The following is an 18,385-nucleotide window of genomic DNA, read 5'->3' as shown; positions in this document are numbered from 1 at the left end:
CTTACAACATGTACAACTTAATCTTAAAACACCTTTCATTTTTACAATGTAATTAAATTGATAATTTTAAATTTGTTTCAAAGCATAATTGTTGAAAAAAAGAAAAGACTAACACTTGGTTTAAATATATCCATTTCAAATGCATACAGAGGTGTGGGGATACCAGGGACAAATTTCATGATCTCATTTTAATGCTAATGCCTGAATGAATTATGGTACTTTTATATTACAAGTGCAGTAAATGAGTAACCAAATTATTTGTGGTGCTTAATTATAGATAATAGATACATTATAGAGATATTGTGGTAAGTGTTTTTCTGACTCCAAAGATTGATAAGTAACAATATTATTCTTTTCTTGAAAATAAATATTTCTAACAAAATATTCTTCATTTTCATTAGTGTCAAAAATGTTATAGTCTTTATGTTATCAAATGTTGTTATTTAATTTGTTTAAAAATCATAATTCATCTTAAATTATTTTCTTACAACTAGTACCTATCTTCTGAAACATAAAATTTCTTAATTAAAGCAATATTGGTATTCTTGTAAATAAATTTAAGTTTGAATATATTTATACATGAATCAGATACCTCTGTGATAGAATCATTATCGCCATGTCATAACTGATTCATTCAAATTATTAAATTTAAAAAAAATTGTTTATTGGTTTATATTTTTCTTTTGTGCCTTCAATGAGTATTCACTTTCTTTCTTTTTTTAATTTTCAGCTACATTTTCGCAGACAGCTTTCTATTTGATGGGTCGGATTATTTTTTTAAAGATTTTTATCCAGCCAAAATGTTATAGTCTTTATGTTATCAAATGTTGTTATTTAATTTGTTTAAAAATCATAATTCATCTTAAATTATTTTCTTACAACTAGTACCTATCTTCTGAAACATAAAATTTCTTAATTAAAGCAATATTGGTATTCTTGTAAATAAATTTAAGTTTGAATATATTTATACATGAATCAGATACCTCTGTGATAGAATCATTATCGCCATGTCATAACTGATTCATTCAAATTATTAAATTTAAAAAAAATTGTTTATTGGTTTATATTTTTCTTTTGTGCCTTCAATGAATATTCACTTTCTTTCTTTTTTTAATTTTCAGCTACATTTTCGCAGACAGCTTTCTATTTGATGGGTCTGATTATTTTTTTAAAGATTTTTATCCAGCCACGAATTTTGTTGTCTTAATTGAGGTCACTGACTTGTTAAACTAACAATCACAGGTCATATAGAGTGAAATCACCAGTGCAACTAGGACATTGACTAAGGCTAGTGACAGATCATCAAGCAGAGTTTTAACTGATTTTCCAAGTAACCTCTTGCGACCAACGGCTTATTATTAAGACATCAAAGTCTTTTTCGTGTTTTTCTTTGTTAAATAAAAGAGCAGCAATAATAGACTGTAATTTATTGAACTTTAGGACTTTTGACTGAAATTTTCATTTTTTATATTTTGAAATTTCTGTTACCTATATATTTTTGAAACAATTAATTAAAATATATATATATGTATATAAAAGAAGTTTGTATTCATGAAAATGCCCTTGATAATTTTCATTTTTGTCTAAAATAATTTTCATACAATATGCATTAAAATTTTGTGCAATATTATATTTTATAAATAATATTCTTTGAAGTCTTAGACAATTTAGTGTTAAAATAATTGCCACACATAGTAGAGTCAACTTAAACTAATTTCTTTGACTGTCAAAGTCATTGAAAACACTGTTCTTAAAACTACTCTATTTCTGTTATGATCATTTGAAATTGCTACAAATTTTTTGAAAGCATTTAAAAACTAGAAGAACAGTAAAAACATATTTAATTCTGACTTAACACCTGTTGAATTTAGTTGATGTCTCATTGCTGGATGCCAGCAACGAGCTTTTTGTGTGGGGTTTTCATTCTGACCCCCAATGAGACTTTCGCCTAATACATTGCAGGTTCAAGTGAATTTGTTTTACCTGTCTATCTGTTTTGAATGCCTGTGCTTGATTGTATTCAGTTTTATTTTATTTTAAAAACAAATCATAGATTTGTAGCGTATCTACCACTACAATTCACTAGTATATAAGACATGTTAACTCGACTCTATGTCGGGGTACCTTTTCATAGATGAAGGTTGACATGGTCTGTAACTATTCTCCCCACATTGGTGACCTTCGGACGTGATGTGAACACGCCTACCTTGGCAAAAACGCCCACTTTGATCTGGATACGCCTACATCGGCAGTAACGCCTACTTCGTTGGATGGTCCACATTGAACAGTTGACTTGCTACTTGTGACTGCATCATTATCCACCTCCTCACGCAGTTGCTACTCAGTCTCATCTCGATCACACACAACGTTGGCTTGCATACACTCGACTGCTAACGGCAACACAGGAGCGACTACAACCGTGAAGTTAATACGCCTCTCACATTCAGCAGTCAAAAAAAAAAAAAAAAATACGGTGATCTTAATACAGCTCTCCCGGCTTTGCACAAAACAGCAATGAATCAACTGGTGGCATCCATTCATCGAATTCTATCATAGCTATAATTCTGGTGGGGGAGTACTGTAGCGTATCTACCACTACAAAATTACAACTACAATTCACTAGTATATAAGACATGTTAACTCGACTCTATGTCGGGGTACCTTTTCATAGATGACGGTTGACATGGTCTGTAACTCCACTCCCCACAGATTTTATTCGTTTGACACTCTATGATTTTAATTTGAATTATTGCCTTGGAATTCCCATAATTTTTTTCCTCATTGTTTTATCTGGTACAAAAGTTTCTTAAAAACAAATATGGTGGATTTTGTTTTGACATACTTCTTCGATGCATCCAAATTCACTTAAATTGATTTTAACTGTATATTGCAAAATGTTTGCCTCGTTGCTTTATCTTGTATACTTTTTCAAAAATTTCCATTAAATATTATTTCTACTGTGGCTATAAGTCTGCTTACTAAAAGGCATATAATATATAAATTATTAGTCAAGGGGAAGAATGTTTCAGTGATAATGAATTTTTTAAAATTATATTTGGCAGATTAAGTTAATTACTGCTACTTTTTTATCTCCCTACATGTAGATAAGCTTTTTTGTCTATATGCATTATTTAAGTGTTTAGTTCTATGATTGAGAGACCAGGCAAGGAAAAAGGAATGCAGGTTACTCTCAATTCATTAAGTTAATGGAATTTTACTTAAAATAGTTAAGTTATTTCACCTGGGCATATTACAAAATGTTTAAGTTAGTTATATATTGTTCATAAAATTGAGATCCTAGAAGTTCTTTGAACTGAGTTCCCATTGATAATAATTGCAGTTATCAAAATATATAATTATTTCTTATATTATTATTTGCATGTAGTCGACACTAGCATTATTTAAACCTCATTTAAAAATCCAAATGTATACTGTTTCAAGTATTAAATAATTTTGGTTTTATTTTCTGTTATTTATGAAGATATATTTTTTGTTATGTAATTTTATTAAAATTGTATTTCCAAATTCTGCTTTCATCTTCTAGTTTTCATCATTATTTAAACTGCATTTTATTATTTAGAATATTTTCTGAAAAAGTTTATTCACATTGCTTAGCAATTAGGTTTCTTTTATAAAATAATAGTTTCATTATCCACAGTGGGTATTGAATATTGTATTAGTGCTTTTGAAATAAAAATTTAGTAAAAAAATTAGGTGATGTTTTTTAGATTTTTTATTATGAATAACAAAATTAATACCTGTTTTTCGAAAAGAAAACTTTCTAGCATTCTGCTCTTTATTATAAGAATACAATTAAATAATTTTAAACAGGCTTTTTCTTGAGTGATAATAAATATATAGTGAACTGGAATGTTTCAATTTTAAATTATCTTTCAAGAATTTTATTTTTCTTAATCCATAACTTGCCACATGTTTTATTTGTGCAAATAAGATTTTTTCCGTGACCCCATATCCTTTTTTATGGTCCCTGATTATCTGCCATTTTAATCCAAAATTTTTTGTCAAATGAAATAGAACTTCAAATATGAAAAAAGTTGTATCACTTTCTATTTAAATATTGCAAAAACTAAATTATCCCGAATTGTGCCAACCCAATAGCTTGTCATCAGAATTTCGAAAATTATGAAAAATAAAAAATTACTGATTTTATGTATTGAAGCAGTGACTCTTTGCTTATTAGTTGTAATTTTAATTATTATTGACAAATTCATAATGGTGTGATATTTTTTTCTAAGTAAAATTTATAACATGGAACACAGAAAATTTTGGCATTAAATAATAAACAAAAAGAGGTTGTATGTTATTTTTTTTATATAATCTTTTTTTTTTCTTCCATTTTGCAATATTTAAATTTTCCTAGCCGAACTATCCAGTTCGGCTATTTTTTTTATATAATCCTTTTTTTTTTCTTCCATTTTGCAGTATTTAAATTTTCCTAGCCGAACTATCCAAATTGTCACGCTTTAACTATATTGAAATCTAGTCTAGATATTAAATGTTCACAAGTTTAACAATTATACACCAAACATTTCACTATATTTAATTTTATAATAATACTTAATTCTGTTTATGGACATTGAGGAGATTTGTAACAATCGTAAGTGGTCCTGAAGTAATTTTTTACGAAGAAAAATAAATTGGCGTATCCCATCTGAGTAGGGCTTGATGAAAAAACTGATAAAATGTAAGATGATTGTTTAAGTTTATGAACAAACTTTTTTATTCTGCCTTACTGAATAGTAACTTCCGTTTCTGATAGCTTTTTTTTTTTTTTTACAATCATAGACATTCCAGAATTTTGATATTTTTTCCCCTTTTCACAAATTTTATTAAGGCTATTTAAATTAATCAAAACACATTCTTTACATTTTCATTAATTAATGGAGCTCTTTCGGATAATTTTCCAAAACGAATACATATCATTCGGGTTAAATAATCATTAGAAACAAGCAATAAAGTATTACTGGATTAAAAACTTCATTCTTTTCAAAACATACAAATAGGAAAAAATAGTCTACACATTTCAAGTGCTGAAAAATAGTCGCCCATTTTCAAGGCATGAATGAGAAGAAACAGAAGTGATTTCAAGTATAAAATGTGAAAATTTATATTTTAAATCACTTTTGCATTAAAAATGTCAATTGTTATTTCCAAGGTATATATTTTTTAATCAAGTATATTACAGGTTGTGTTTAAGATATTAGAGATATCGAAATGATGAAAGTTATTCGTAAATTAAAGGTAAATAAATGACGGACCATGTGTCTTTTCATTAGTTTATTTAGACACAAAGATAACATAGAAAAGGTAAAGGTAGATATTGGAGAAAATTCCCGCAAAAGAGAAAGCTGCCGTTCTCTTCAACATGAAAACATCACCTGCTCTGCAAAAGCACTCGTGACAGTTCGCGCATGCGCGGAGAGGTTGTTTCAAATACTTGTTGCAGATTTAAAATTATGCAAAGTGATTCTCAAAAAAAAAATTATAGTATATATAAAATTATTAAAAACTAAGTAATAAATTTTTATTTTATTAAAATCTGAAAATATTTTGAACTAAATATTCAAGTCTTAGACTAATACTTTTAAATGTCTAAATCTAAGACTAAAACTTTAAAATGTCCAAAAGTTCTTGATAATTTGAATGTCTGTCTGAGGAAGAGCATTTCATATTGTTTGTATGCATGCCCAAAGTTCGCCCGTAGAAGCAACAGGTCAAGGATCACGAGCGAGACGCCGACCAACGAAATCCCACACATGTTCAACCGGCGACATATTCGGGGAATACGCAGGCCAAGGAGGAAGCTGAACATGCCGCGATGCAAGAAAGGATTTAACAGTCCTAGTAATATGAGGGTGGGCATTGCCCTGTTGAAATACAGAGCCTGGCAAGGCTTGAAGGAAGGGAACAACTTGGGTCTATAGAACTTCACTAATGTATTAGATGCTGTTCAGAAGACCCATAATTCGTAGCAATTGAGATCGTCTATGATATGCTATGGCACCAAAGACCATAACTCCGGGTGTTCGTTGACTGTTGCGTTCGACTCCGTAAGTTGTTGAAATCTCGCTCTTTCGCCGAGACATAAGCAACAACTGAGCTAACGTTTAACACTAGCAGATAACCATACACGCCTCGCGACTGCCGTCTATTTATTCGGTTCCATCCGCCATTCAGAGGGTGCTGCTCAGCATACGCATGCGCTACGGGTTGAGAAATCTCACATCCTACAAAACCTTTTCCAAGAACCTGAAATAAAAATAAAACACAAACTTAAATTACAGTACATTTTAAAAATACTATCATTATGAAAACACAAAAGCAACTGAATTTCAAATAAGAGTTTTTTATGTATGTATTAGATAAACCTACAGTCAAAAAGTTGGAGTTACGGCAAACTTTTGTCAGGGGGAAACAGGGTTTGCTAAAACCTAAGTTTTTTTCTATAATAAAAAATAAATAAAATCAAAAGTATGGAGAAAAAAACTTCCCCAGGGATAAATAGAGTTTTCAGAAATATTCTAAATGTATATACAAAGAAATTAATAAAATAAATTATTCCTAAAATGAATATTTTAGACTTTAGTCTTACATGGAAGACAAAAGTTCATTATAAAATAACTGAAATGATTCTTTGGAAAATGTAAAGCCAGTTTTAAATTATAAATAAACACATAAATAAAGGAAATTCCTAAAAGCATTGTCAAATCATATATTCTTGAAATGTAAAAGCACATAGTAAACATTCACAGCACAAGATAGTTCATCTGTATTTTAGAATAAATTAATTCGTTGCAATATCTTTTATTAAAAAAACAATTATCAATTCATAGCTTATACTTTTATCTTTATAGTTTTTGCATTTGATTGCATGAAAAGGGATTATAAAATTTTATCGCTTGTTTCCTGACATTGTAAGTTCATAATTTTAGGATTTTTCATGGGGTATACTTAAATGTCTATTCAATATAATCAATAAATTGAAAGTAGACAATGAAATTATTTCAATGATGAACAAACAATATTTACAATATGCATGCACATTTCATTAATATATTTTCATCAATTCATTTTATCCATTCATATGCTTTCATGATGCTTATTATTTAATTTAAAGTGCTTTTTGCAACTAACAATATTTTTATAAAATATAATATTAACCACAAAATTATTTTCCACCGTCACTGCAGAATCATTTTCATCATTAGTTAATTTATATTATAACTTTTTTACAAAAGTCAAACTACTGAAATAATCTCTACGTAATATATTTTTATGTCAATATGTATAGTTACTGATTTATATTTATTAGAGATTATAAACGTAACATAACTTAAAGAAATATTAGAAATTTAACTTTAACTGATAAAATTTCTTAATTCAACAGATATTAAACTGTCCAAGTAATGCCGGGTGGAAAAATCAGGTCTGAATACTTTAATGTCAGATATTTGAAGATACTTATTCGTTGCCAAGGCCATGCAACCAAGTTCACTAACAAATTCACTAGAAACAAAAACAATGCCATATTTTCATTCAAGGGTCAATATAAGCTACAATAACACACCTAGGTGTATTAAATAAAATATCCTGGCTATAATTATAACCATACATCCCACAATATTGAAATCATTATCAATAATACTATATATCAAAAAGATAACATTATGATTATACACAATGATAACTATTAAGTACAATATTATTGAGAGATAAATATTATTTGGTACCAAAGATATTGATAATGTTAAAATAACAAAAATTAGTAAGGTTGGAAAATGTAGAAATATATTATCAAATATTGTATTATATATCAAAAATTTTACTTTAAAGAATTTATTAGGCATGTTAATTTAAACTAAATGAAAAACTCTTAGTAAAAAAATATCTTAATGACAAATTTTTGATAATAAATTCTTTTATTTTATAACTTGAAAGCTTTGTGATGCAATAATTATTTTAATTATAAAGGGGAAAAAAACTTATTTAATTTACCTCTTTTGACTAAATCCAACCATTAATTCTCCTTGGGTGCATCTGAAAGGTAAAAAAAAAAGGATTTAATGTTTATTATTGTATACTAATTAATAATGCTCTTTTAAATATATATATTTTATTATAATAAACATTCTATTCTGATAGATAAATAATAAGACAGTCTTCCGTTTAAATAACATAGTTCTGAATCAAAATAATTGGTTTTGATTAGTTCCTGCTGAAATAATGTGTTTTATATACGAAACTCTTATACATATCAGAATTAATGACGTGAATAAAATTTATAAAAGCAATTTAAACTTTTATATAATTATTCATGTAGCCTACACTATGCCATATCTACAGTAACTTCTCGTTCTGTTAGTAGTTTTCTCTCTTTTCTGAAGCATATGAACTTAAACTTAACAATTTGCACATGGATGTGCACAACAAAATTAGGTTGTCTAAAAAAACAATTTACATATTGCAATTTAAAACTTCACGTTTTGGGGACATAACAGAAAAACGTTACAGCATTATTCAAACCTTTAAATACTGCATTATTGCAAGACACGAGTAACATTTATAATAAGTAATAAAAATCAATACTGTTTAAAAATTTTATCAGTTGCAACCACAGACAAAAGTTTAAAGAAAATGATAAATTACTTACTTCACTGCATTATTGATCCACAGTTTCAAATGTAAACAAAAATGGTTGAAAAGCTTTGTCACAGCGCCACATGACAGTACACGGCAACTTGTGTCTGTGGGTACAACCGGCTGAGCAACTGCGCATGCGCAGGGCGAAATTTTTCGACGCCTCAGCCAGTTGTAAACAGCGAAAAGTTGCCAAATGTTGCAAACCTATCTCTTTACAACTGGCTGCGAGATTTTTGGCTTTGGATAGAAAGTTTATTGAATCATTGCCAGATGGCGCTGAATTTCAACGAACAAATGGTGATAAGAGGAGTAAATTTTCATTTAATAATGATATTAAGTTATTAATGAATTTTTAGAAAATACATGAGTTTTTAAAATTGTCTTATAATATTCATGACAAGAAAAAATAACTGTGTGAAGTAATTAACTTGTAATATAGTATTATATAATTAATCTTATATTATAGTATCTTTGGCTATACCCATATCTTTAAAAGTATGCAAACTCATGATAATTCTTTATTTAAAAGAATTTTTCAAACATATGTATGTACCCATACAGCAAATTTCGTCCTAAAGACATCCCAAAACATTCCGAACACTCCTGGACCCCAAACCTTGCAGCTTTCGAACACGGACGGTGACGTCACTATTCCCCGGAGTCTATTCATAGCCACCGAGAGTGAAGGCCTCTCAGTAGATTTGTGACGTCATCCTCTGACGGGTTAGCGAAGCATAAGATAACGCGGTATTCAGGTTTGTATTAAGAGAAAACTATAATAAATAATTCAAACTTTTGAGCCACGTAATATATTTTTGCCTCAGCTAATTTAATAGCACTTAAATTTTTTTTCAAGTGGTGAATTTTTAGCTTTTTCAGTTATTTTTAAAGTTATAACTCAATAAAATGAACCTGTAGGACTAGATAATTTAATAGATAATTTAATAAGAAATTTTTCACTTTTAATTTTTAAATCTTGATTCCTATAACTATTTTTAATATCAAAAGAATAAACCTTATTTAAGTGTATAATTTATTATTTTCTAATATGTAATTAAACATTAGATTTAATCATATATTCCCATACAGCAAATTTCGTCCTAAAGACATCCCAAAACATTCCGAACACTCCTGGAACAGTCATATCCGTAGATTGTCAGAAGAAAGAATTTCGTAGGATGTCACAAATAGACAGCAATATGACAGGCTTTTCAAAGGAGTGTTTTAGGAGTCTTGTAGGATCATCGTTCTGCGCATGCGTGTTAACTTCAACTTTACCGTTAATGTTATTTCTTTTATCCAGTGACAAGAGCAATTCTGCTAGTGAAATCTAAATAATAAGGTATTTATAAGCTCTAATATCTTTATTAGTTACTTTTTTGTTTATCTTTCTTTTTTTTATAATCTATTTATATAATTAATTTATAAGTGTACTTGAACTCCGTCATTATCTTTAATATCTCAATTGCAATGTTTACATGCATGTTTGAAATGTTTACATTCATTACTAAATTTTTAAATGCTTGGTTTATTTAATTTTTTCATAATTATTGAGGAAGCTTTATTTTTATTATTTCGTGAGGCAAATTTTTATCTGTTCGGATAACTCATTCTTTCTATTATTTTTGTTTTCTTCCTTTAAGTTTAACTTGTTATTTGGCATGTTTTTTTGGTAACCCTAAATTAATCATTTCTTCTAATTACAGATGAAATGATATTTAAATTATTTCAATGTTGCTATTCATCTTCATTATTTAGCATACTTTGTATTTTACCATTTCTACATAATTTTTTCTATAAATTGTTTATGAATGGTGTTTTCAATATAAATGTAAACAATAACAATCTCAAACTCAATACTTGCTACTGCTTATTCTGCTAGGCTATATTTTCAAACGGATAATTTTGTTTTTAACAAAAGAAACAAATTATATAATTTTTTAGCTCAAATCTGTTGTATTTCATAAGATAATAACGATAAGTAATTCTGGTGAGTAAGAAGTAAAAATTTGTTTTATTTCTTTAGAGATGTATTGCGATAAAGGTGACATGTTTGCTAGATTTTGAATATCTCCCTTTTTTGGCAGTCCTGATTTGTCCTCTTTCCATTTGTTGCTCTTGTTGCAAGCTGTGCATCATCTTACGTTAGTGTCAGCACCTTTAGCATTGTAAACACAAGTAATAAGTAATCAAATACCACGTTTGCAAGAATCACAATGTTCTCTTGCAAGTTCTCAAAACACAATGATCGCGTTGTGAGCCAAATGGCTTTAAAATACACTGGAAACAGTAACCTGGAAGTATAGGCGGTATGGAGCTTGCAGCGTTCCCTTGTGTAAAAAAACGCCGTCCATAGGGATTTTTAAAATTAGAGATACTTAGCCAAGTAAATAACCAGGCAAAAGGGCTGCAGGTTTTTTTTCCCGTCCTAGTTTGAGTAAATTGCAGCATTTGCTGCAATGAATTCAGTTTTTCTCCTTATATGATTGTTTATAATCAATCTGTCTTAAAATTAATAAAAAGTTGCAAAGTTATCTAACTATTATATTAAATTTAATCAGGCTATCAATTTTTACTACTGAAGATAATTACATTATTTTCACTATCTCAGTAATTCATATCGTTTCAAAAATAGTTCTTAAATTATTGATTAATTGTTATTATTGATTAAATTAATTATTGATTAAATTAATTATTGATTAAATTATTATATTGATATTAGTTATATTTATTATTTAAAAAAGAATCATATGGACGCTATCAAAATGTCTATACGTGTAACTAATTTTATACAAGCTGGTTTAAATATGTGTTTATATGTATGTGTTTATATTTTAAATGTGTTTATATTTATAAATGTGTTTATATTTTAATTCTTAGTTTATTTTTATAAATATATTTTAGGTATCTTGTGTTTCATATTATATTTTTTTTGACGGGGTTAAAAATATTCAGTGATCTCTTAAGATAAAATATTTAGTGCTTTAAAAGGCATATAAAACTTACTTGTAGTTGATCTGCATATTTTCTCAATTAATAAATCTTTGTTAACATTTTTAACTGATAATTGTGGTTGAAACATTTAATTAGTATTTACATATTTGTATTTTTACAAAAAGAAAATTGTATGCTAAATTTTAGTTTTTTTCTTTTCTTGATTCTCCAAGAGCTCGCTCTTTTACAAGGGCAGATTTACGATAAACTATTTTCAGAATGAAATTCTGTTTTCTTTAAAATAAATTTTTAATAATTGCATCATTTACATGTCAATTTGCTTTTTTAAAATATTGTTATTTGTATAATTTTTTTTCTTTCTCATAGTCTGCTAGATTGCAAAGTCTTGATGGAATTGATTTTAAAGAACATACAAGACGAGCTATTCGTCACATCATGCCTGATGTTGTTGAACTCTAAAGCTGGGTGGACAATAATGAAAAAAAAAAGATTTTTTGGTTACAGAGTGTCAGGCGCAATTATTGGTAATATTTAATCTCTGTTTTTATATATATGTGTATATATATTATTCCATTTGTAGTTTGACAGTATATAGTTAAAATTAGTGTAGCTAAAGTTGCCATTCTAGAAAATGAATCTTATTTTTAAAAGTATTTATTCCCATTAAAATGGTATTCATCATCATCATATCTGGCTAGACAGCCCAGGGTGGGCCAGTGCCTTCCTTTGAATTCGAATCCACTTCTCTCTACTTTTGACACTTGTTCACCAGTTTTTCTCCTTTAGAGTAAGGAAATCAGTCTCAACTAAATCCAGCCATCTCAGTCTGGGTCTCCCTCTTTTCCTGTTCGTTAGGGGTTTGTGTAATAGGATTTTCTTTAAATTTGGGTCATCATTCCTTCTGAAAATGTGAGTTGCCCAGTTCATTCGATTTGTTTTTATGAATAAAATGGTATTATTATTATTAAATTTAGTTGTCTAATAAACATCTATAGCCAGCTTTATTAAGCATCTATAACCAGCTTTTTTTTTAAAAACTTTTTAATATAGTACAATAATTTTAGCATTCCATGAATTTTCAATGAGTTTATAAATTTCTAACATTGGAATAATTTATGAGTGTGTCATTGTTTGAAATAATATTGTTATTAGTATCACCATCTTCTTTTCCAGTCATAGTAGAATGGTAAATCATACGATATTTCAGTTATCCAACACTTCTTTTGACTTGCACTTTAAAATATTCTGATCATAGTTACATGTGATTGTACTAACAGCTTTATCATTATTACAGTTGTTGCTACTAGATTATTCTTATAACAATGAATCAAACATGTATCAAATCATTTTATTTTTTGTGAACTAGTATTAAGTTACGTATGATGGGCAATTGAAAAAGCAGCTTAACAAGGTTACCCCATAATATTTTCCCTGAGAGTAATTGAAATCTGGGCTTCTACTAATTTAGTTTGAGATACCTTTTAAATAGGTTCAGAAATAATTTTATGTTTATTCATAAAAATACCTACTGGTTTGTTTATATTTTCTTTTTGTTATGTTTTAGAAGCTGTTTGCAGTGTTTTCACAAACACTTAAGTAAATGAAGTTGGAAGCATTATTAGAGGCTGGTTGTGCCATGCTAAAGAAAGAAGAGTTTATTCTGTAAAAAAATTAAGGAAATAATAGTGTAAATAAAAGTTTCACTTATGTGATTCTAATATTGTTTATTTTTTTCTATTCTCATATTTATTTGCATACACTAAATTTATGCTGCAAAAAATAGATAAATCCTTAAAACAAGTTATTTTTAATATTTTCAAGATACTGATTTAAGTATGCCTTCAGCTAACAATTCTACAGCAAAACATGGCAACAGCTGTTTTAGTTTGTATATAAAAACAGATAATTTTCTAATTTTATTTGTTTTTTTAAATTGCATCATTGACACAATAACTAAACAATAAAGTATGTGATCCATAAACATCTATTTTGAGTTTTTGATAAAATAGTCACAACTTCATTTAAACTATTTATAATATAAAATGTTTTTTAGTAAATTTTGCAGAAGAATGTAATGAGAATTATTTTGCCAATTAACTAGTTTCAACTGATCATACGAGAAATTTAAATATTAATGCGAAGTTCTCAGTATTAGAGCAACATTAAAATAAAAATTATTCATTATTTTATTATAAGATATTTAATATATCTACTACATTAAACAATATGAGCAATAATGAAGCAATCATAAATTACAATGTACATAAAAGATTCAATAAGTCTCATAATTTAATTTAATAAGAAATATTCTTTACAGAAAACTAACGCTAATTAGGAGAATGGTAACCTTCCTTGGTGTTCAAAGGGTACATTCAATTAGACTTTTTAATAATGGCCAAGTTTTTATTCCAAGCAATAGAAATGTGAAATCCAATTATCTTGCATATTTTTGTATTAAAATGATACATTATTCTTTTCTTTAGATACGTTTGTTTATTAACTGTTTTACTCCCTTTTCCTTTACTAATTTTCCTAAAAAAAATAGTAGAGGAATAGCCCATTTTTCTGGAAAAATAGAGTGGTATACAAATTAAAAACTATCACCTTTTTTTTCATTTAGAAAACATTTTTCTGACCTCTAATTCAGTAAATTTAAAAGAAAAACCTTATTTAAGTTGCTAAAATTAATAAAAATTTCAAAGATGAAATTTATTTCCAAAATAAGACACCCTCATATTACTATCATACCATTTCCAACATGCATCCCACAAGTTACCTCAATCCTTACTAAACAGGTCTTATTATGTCCTAATGCCATCCTAAAGCGTTCTAAAGGTATCCTGAAACTGTCCTAGTTATGACATCATTAAGATATCTGCAGGTGGGACATTCTAACACGCAGATGACATCCGTAGGACATTTAGCGGTAAATATAGGACTTCCTCTGGAAGTCACAGAATCCTAAAGATGACAACTTTAGGATGTCATAACGAAGTCAATGTGCTGTATGGGTTTGAAAATAAGAAATAATACATTTTAATAATGAAACGGTTACGAGACAAATAAAAATATGTTATATCATGGCAAAACAAATAAGAGACAAATAAAGAAATAATAGTTTTATTGGCACATTTATGAAGTTTTTATTTTACATATACTCTTCCAGACTTATAAAATAAGCATTAAATTTGGGATAAAATGAGAATAGTATATAAATATATATATATATAACTTAGATCTCTGGAGCAAACTCAAAATTCATTTATCCTTAAGATTGCAAAAATCTAAATTCATATTTTATTTATTTTTTCTTAAAGAAAAGGACATATACTCTTCCAGACTTATAAAATAAACATAAAAATGGGAATAAAATGAGAATAGTACATATAAGTTGAAGCAAACTCAAAATTTATTTATCCTTAAAATTGCAAAAATCTAAATTTAAATTTTATTTATTTTTTAAAAAAAAATAGTGTTTCTTTTTTAGTTTTACATTATATGGTAGTTCAAAAAATAATAAAGAAAATAATAACATAACAATTTAATAATATTTTTTTGTTGCCAGATTTGTACAAAAATATATTACAAGGAGGAAATATTGATTGGATAATTATAGGGAAAAAAACATATTCTAAGAAAATAGAGAAGATTTTTTAATATGAACAAACTACTTTGAATATTAATTAAAAAGTTGTCTATTATATTCTAATATATATACACTAGCAAGTAACGGCAGAATTTTAGATTGGTTAGCTTCGTGGGGAAAATTACAATGTTCGGGCTATATATATCTATACATATTTTAAATATATATATATACATGCCTTTCACAAAATGAGGGAGAAAATGATACAGAACGAAACAGTTTCATGTGCGAGTTTTAAAACGAATTCAACATAGTAAATAAAAATTAGTTTACAGAACTGTCCTTAATTGGTATAAAATGTTAATTGTTAAAATAGTAAAAAAAAATTTTTAAGGTATCAGCACAAAGACAACAAAAGATAACACAAATACGATTCATCTGTATTCGAAAGATTCATACCATATGAATCAAGAACAACAGTTTCATTAATATTCATTAAAATAATAACATACAAAACTTAAAATGGCTACTAATAATGAATCAAATTCTTTTTTTATTAATATAATCTAATGTACTACCGGAGTTTTTTTTTTCAAGTATGAATATTTATGAAGTTTTACTCATATGATCGTAAGCTATCGTTAAGAATAAATAAGCTTCAAATGCCAATCAACATTGTTATTAATTTTTCTTTCTTTTAAAAGTATAAAACTAAAGATTCTTTACTAGTTTTTTTAAATAATATAAATGTTAACTCTTAATGACATCTTATATTTGTTTATATATATATTTAGACACGACAAATGATGTTTAAATTTGTTTTATTCCACGTCTAAGAGTTTTGCAAAAGCACGAATGTTTTGCTAGTTTCATATTCTAATGTTTGCCAACAATAAGCAATACCTAAAGCAATGTAATTCTTAAATACAATTTATTTCAATATTTAATTAAAAAGCTTATTATTAAGTCTGCAAAAACGAATATTAAAACATGAAAGATAAATAACACTTACTCGACTATTAACGGTTATTTGATAACTGTCTCGTTTGGTAGAATTAATCCATTTTTTTTTTTTTAAATTTCCTCATTTTTTGGAAACTTAAATACTGATACTTTAGGCACATTTTTGTAGTTCCCTTTACATCTTGGAACTACACACGATTATTTTAAATCGTTTAAAAGGACACATCCGACGGACAAACAACACTGCTATTCAATGAAGGACAAATATTTGAAATTGGCGGCTAATCACATATCCCCACAGAATGTGACGTCACTGAAAGACCTTGATGATCTCGCAGGCCTTATTTCTCGGTGGCTATGGTCTATTCTATACCACCGTCCGATAGTAAAACGAAATCCAAACCTCGCAACCATAGAGTTGAAATACTGGGTAGAGAGAGTAGAATAACCCCCGACCCGTGGACAAGATAAAGTCACGTGACTGTAGCCCAAACTTGCCGTTCACTGAGACCGCTTCGATTCCCGTCCATTCGTTTAGCATTGCGATCGTCTGATGCAATTAACTGTCTGTCTTTTTAATTCAGAAATAAGAATGATACAAAAGTCCTCAGCATTTTGCTGCACGGAGAAGATTTCTAGGGACTGTCTGATAACTTTTTACAAGAAAGGGCGACATTTTTTTTCACTTTTTCTATTTTAAAATTGATTTTAAAATTTTTCCGATACTCAGTCATGCTCTGATAATCATGTTTTATTTGCTTTAATAATCAATTTCGCTCGTTTTTGCTCACTTTTTTTGCATTTAACATAAGTTTTTATTGTTTCTTAAACTTTAAACTTATAATGTTTAAGTATATTTCAATATATACTCTATTTTTAGCTGAAATAGTTGCAAAGCTTTGTTGGCTTCCTTGGCGAGATACTTAAGCGCCAAGGAACAGTAGAGTAAACTTTCGGTTTTGTTTTAGTTCTCTTTAAATGTCGATATCATTTCTGCATATTCTGAAGATTTTGTATATCTTTACCTCTTGATTACTAAAACCCAATATTTATCTTGTTCTAAAATGTTTCCTTTAAATATATATATTTAAATAAAAAATATGGTACATAAGAAGTTGTGTTTTTTAAATTACATAGGAATGCTTGAAAACCAAATTATTTGTATATTCTTATATGTTTGATGAATAATTAAATTCTATGAAATATTTTTAGTATTTAAATATAAAATAGTGTAAAGTAGTTTTAGTGTCAATTTTTAATAAAATTATATAATTCTGTTACTATACATAAAATGAATACAAATTATGTACTATTTAGAAAATAAATTAAGGTATATTTAATATAATCATTAAGTACTTGTTTATCTTCTTTTTATTTAAAAATAGTTGCTGTATTGGAAATACTTTATTTTACTAGTATATTAAAGCGTAGAATTAGTTTGATTTAGTGCAACAAATTTAGAAAACATAACATAGAAGTGGCTAAGTTGTAAAGGAGTAAATTAGTGCAGTAAATTAGCGCATGTTATGCATTGGTATGTAATAAACTGCTCAGACGGTCAAGGCTAACAGTTGGCTGTGGTGCAAAGATTTAACATCGTGAACCTTTCTTGTAAAATTTCAACTGTTTTTACCTTTATATAGATTGTATATATTTAATTTGCAGCTGGCTAAAAGATATAGTTTTAAATGCACTTACATTTTCTATGGATGGGCATTGTAATTTTCTTAATGTCCATAAAATGATTATGGTTCTTTTATTTGTAAAATAAAATATTTTTAACTGTTACTTTTTAAGTTATTGGTTTTCTGTATAAAAATTATTAAAATATACATTGACCTATAATAGTTGCATAAATTTACCTCATAAGAAGTTGCATAAATTGCAATTTCTATCACAAATAAAAGTAAGATATTTTAATTATAAGTTCGTCATTAGTTTCAATGTACATTTAGTACAAAGTAAAAATTCTAATTGCTTTCTCTTTTATTTAAGTATTTTTTGTTTAAATTTCGAAAGCTTTTCTACTAGTTTCTTTGTGTGTACAATTCAAACTTCCCAGTAATTTATGGAATTAGATTGTACATGAAATACAAAGTAAAATTTCTAATTAAACTCTTTTATTATTTTAATGCTTTTAATCTTATATTTTTCTCTATTCGGAGCTGAAAACTTTTATATTAGAATAAATATTTTATTTCATATTTAGACAAATTGTTG

General features: G+C 27.6%; 2 long non-coding RNA genes across 3 annotated transcripts; one reads left to right on the top strand and one right to left on the bottom strand.

Moving 5' to 3' along the window:
* Nucleotides 1–5,283: 5,283 nt before the first annotated feature.
* Nucleotides 5,284–9,253, bottom strand: LOC107444197 (uncharacterized). The gene is made up of 4 exons (XR_015433407.1): nucleotides 9,215–9,253; nucleotides 8,672–8,865; nucleotides 8,017–8,058; nucleotides 5,284–6,270 (listed from the first exon to the last, which is right to left on the bottom strand). It is a non-coding gene; the product is annotated as an uncharacterized LOC107444197 (long non-coding RNA).
* A 36-nt stretch (nucleotides 9,254–9,289) lies between these two features.
* On the top strand, nucleotides 9,290–13,334 carry LOC147810921 (uncharacterized). 2 transcript variants are annotated; one of them, XR_015433028.1, is made up of 4 exons: nucleotides 9,290–9,416; nucleotides 9,751–10,003; nucleotides 11,983–12,140; nucleotides 13,181–13,334. It is a non-coding gene; the product is annotated as an uncharacterized LOC147810921 (long non-coding RNA). The 2 variants fall into 2 exon arrangements; XR_015433027.1 differs by lacking the exon at nucleotides 9,290–9,416 and having other exon boundaries at nucleotides 9,730–10,003.
* The last annotated feature ends 5,051 nt before the right edge of the window (nucleotides 13,335–18,385 follow it).

This window comes from Parasteatoda tepidariorum, chromosome 4, assembly GCF_982258835.1.
Source record: "Parasteatoda tepidariorum strain Cologne lab strain chromosome 4, Ptep-v5.0, whole genome shotgun sequence".
Classification (NCBI taxonomy): domain Eukaryota; kingdom Metazoa; phylum Arthropoda; class Arachnida; order Araneae; family Theridiidae; genus Parasteatoda; species Parasteatoda tepidariorum.
The sequence above is the reverse complement of the archived record's forward strand: the minus strand, read 5'-3'. Positions and strand labels throughout refer to the sequence as shown.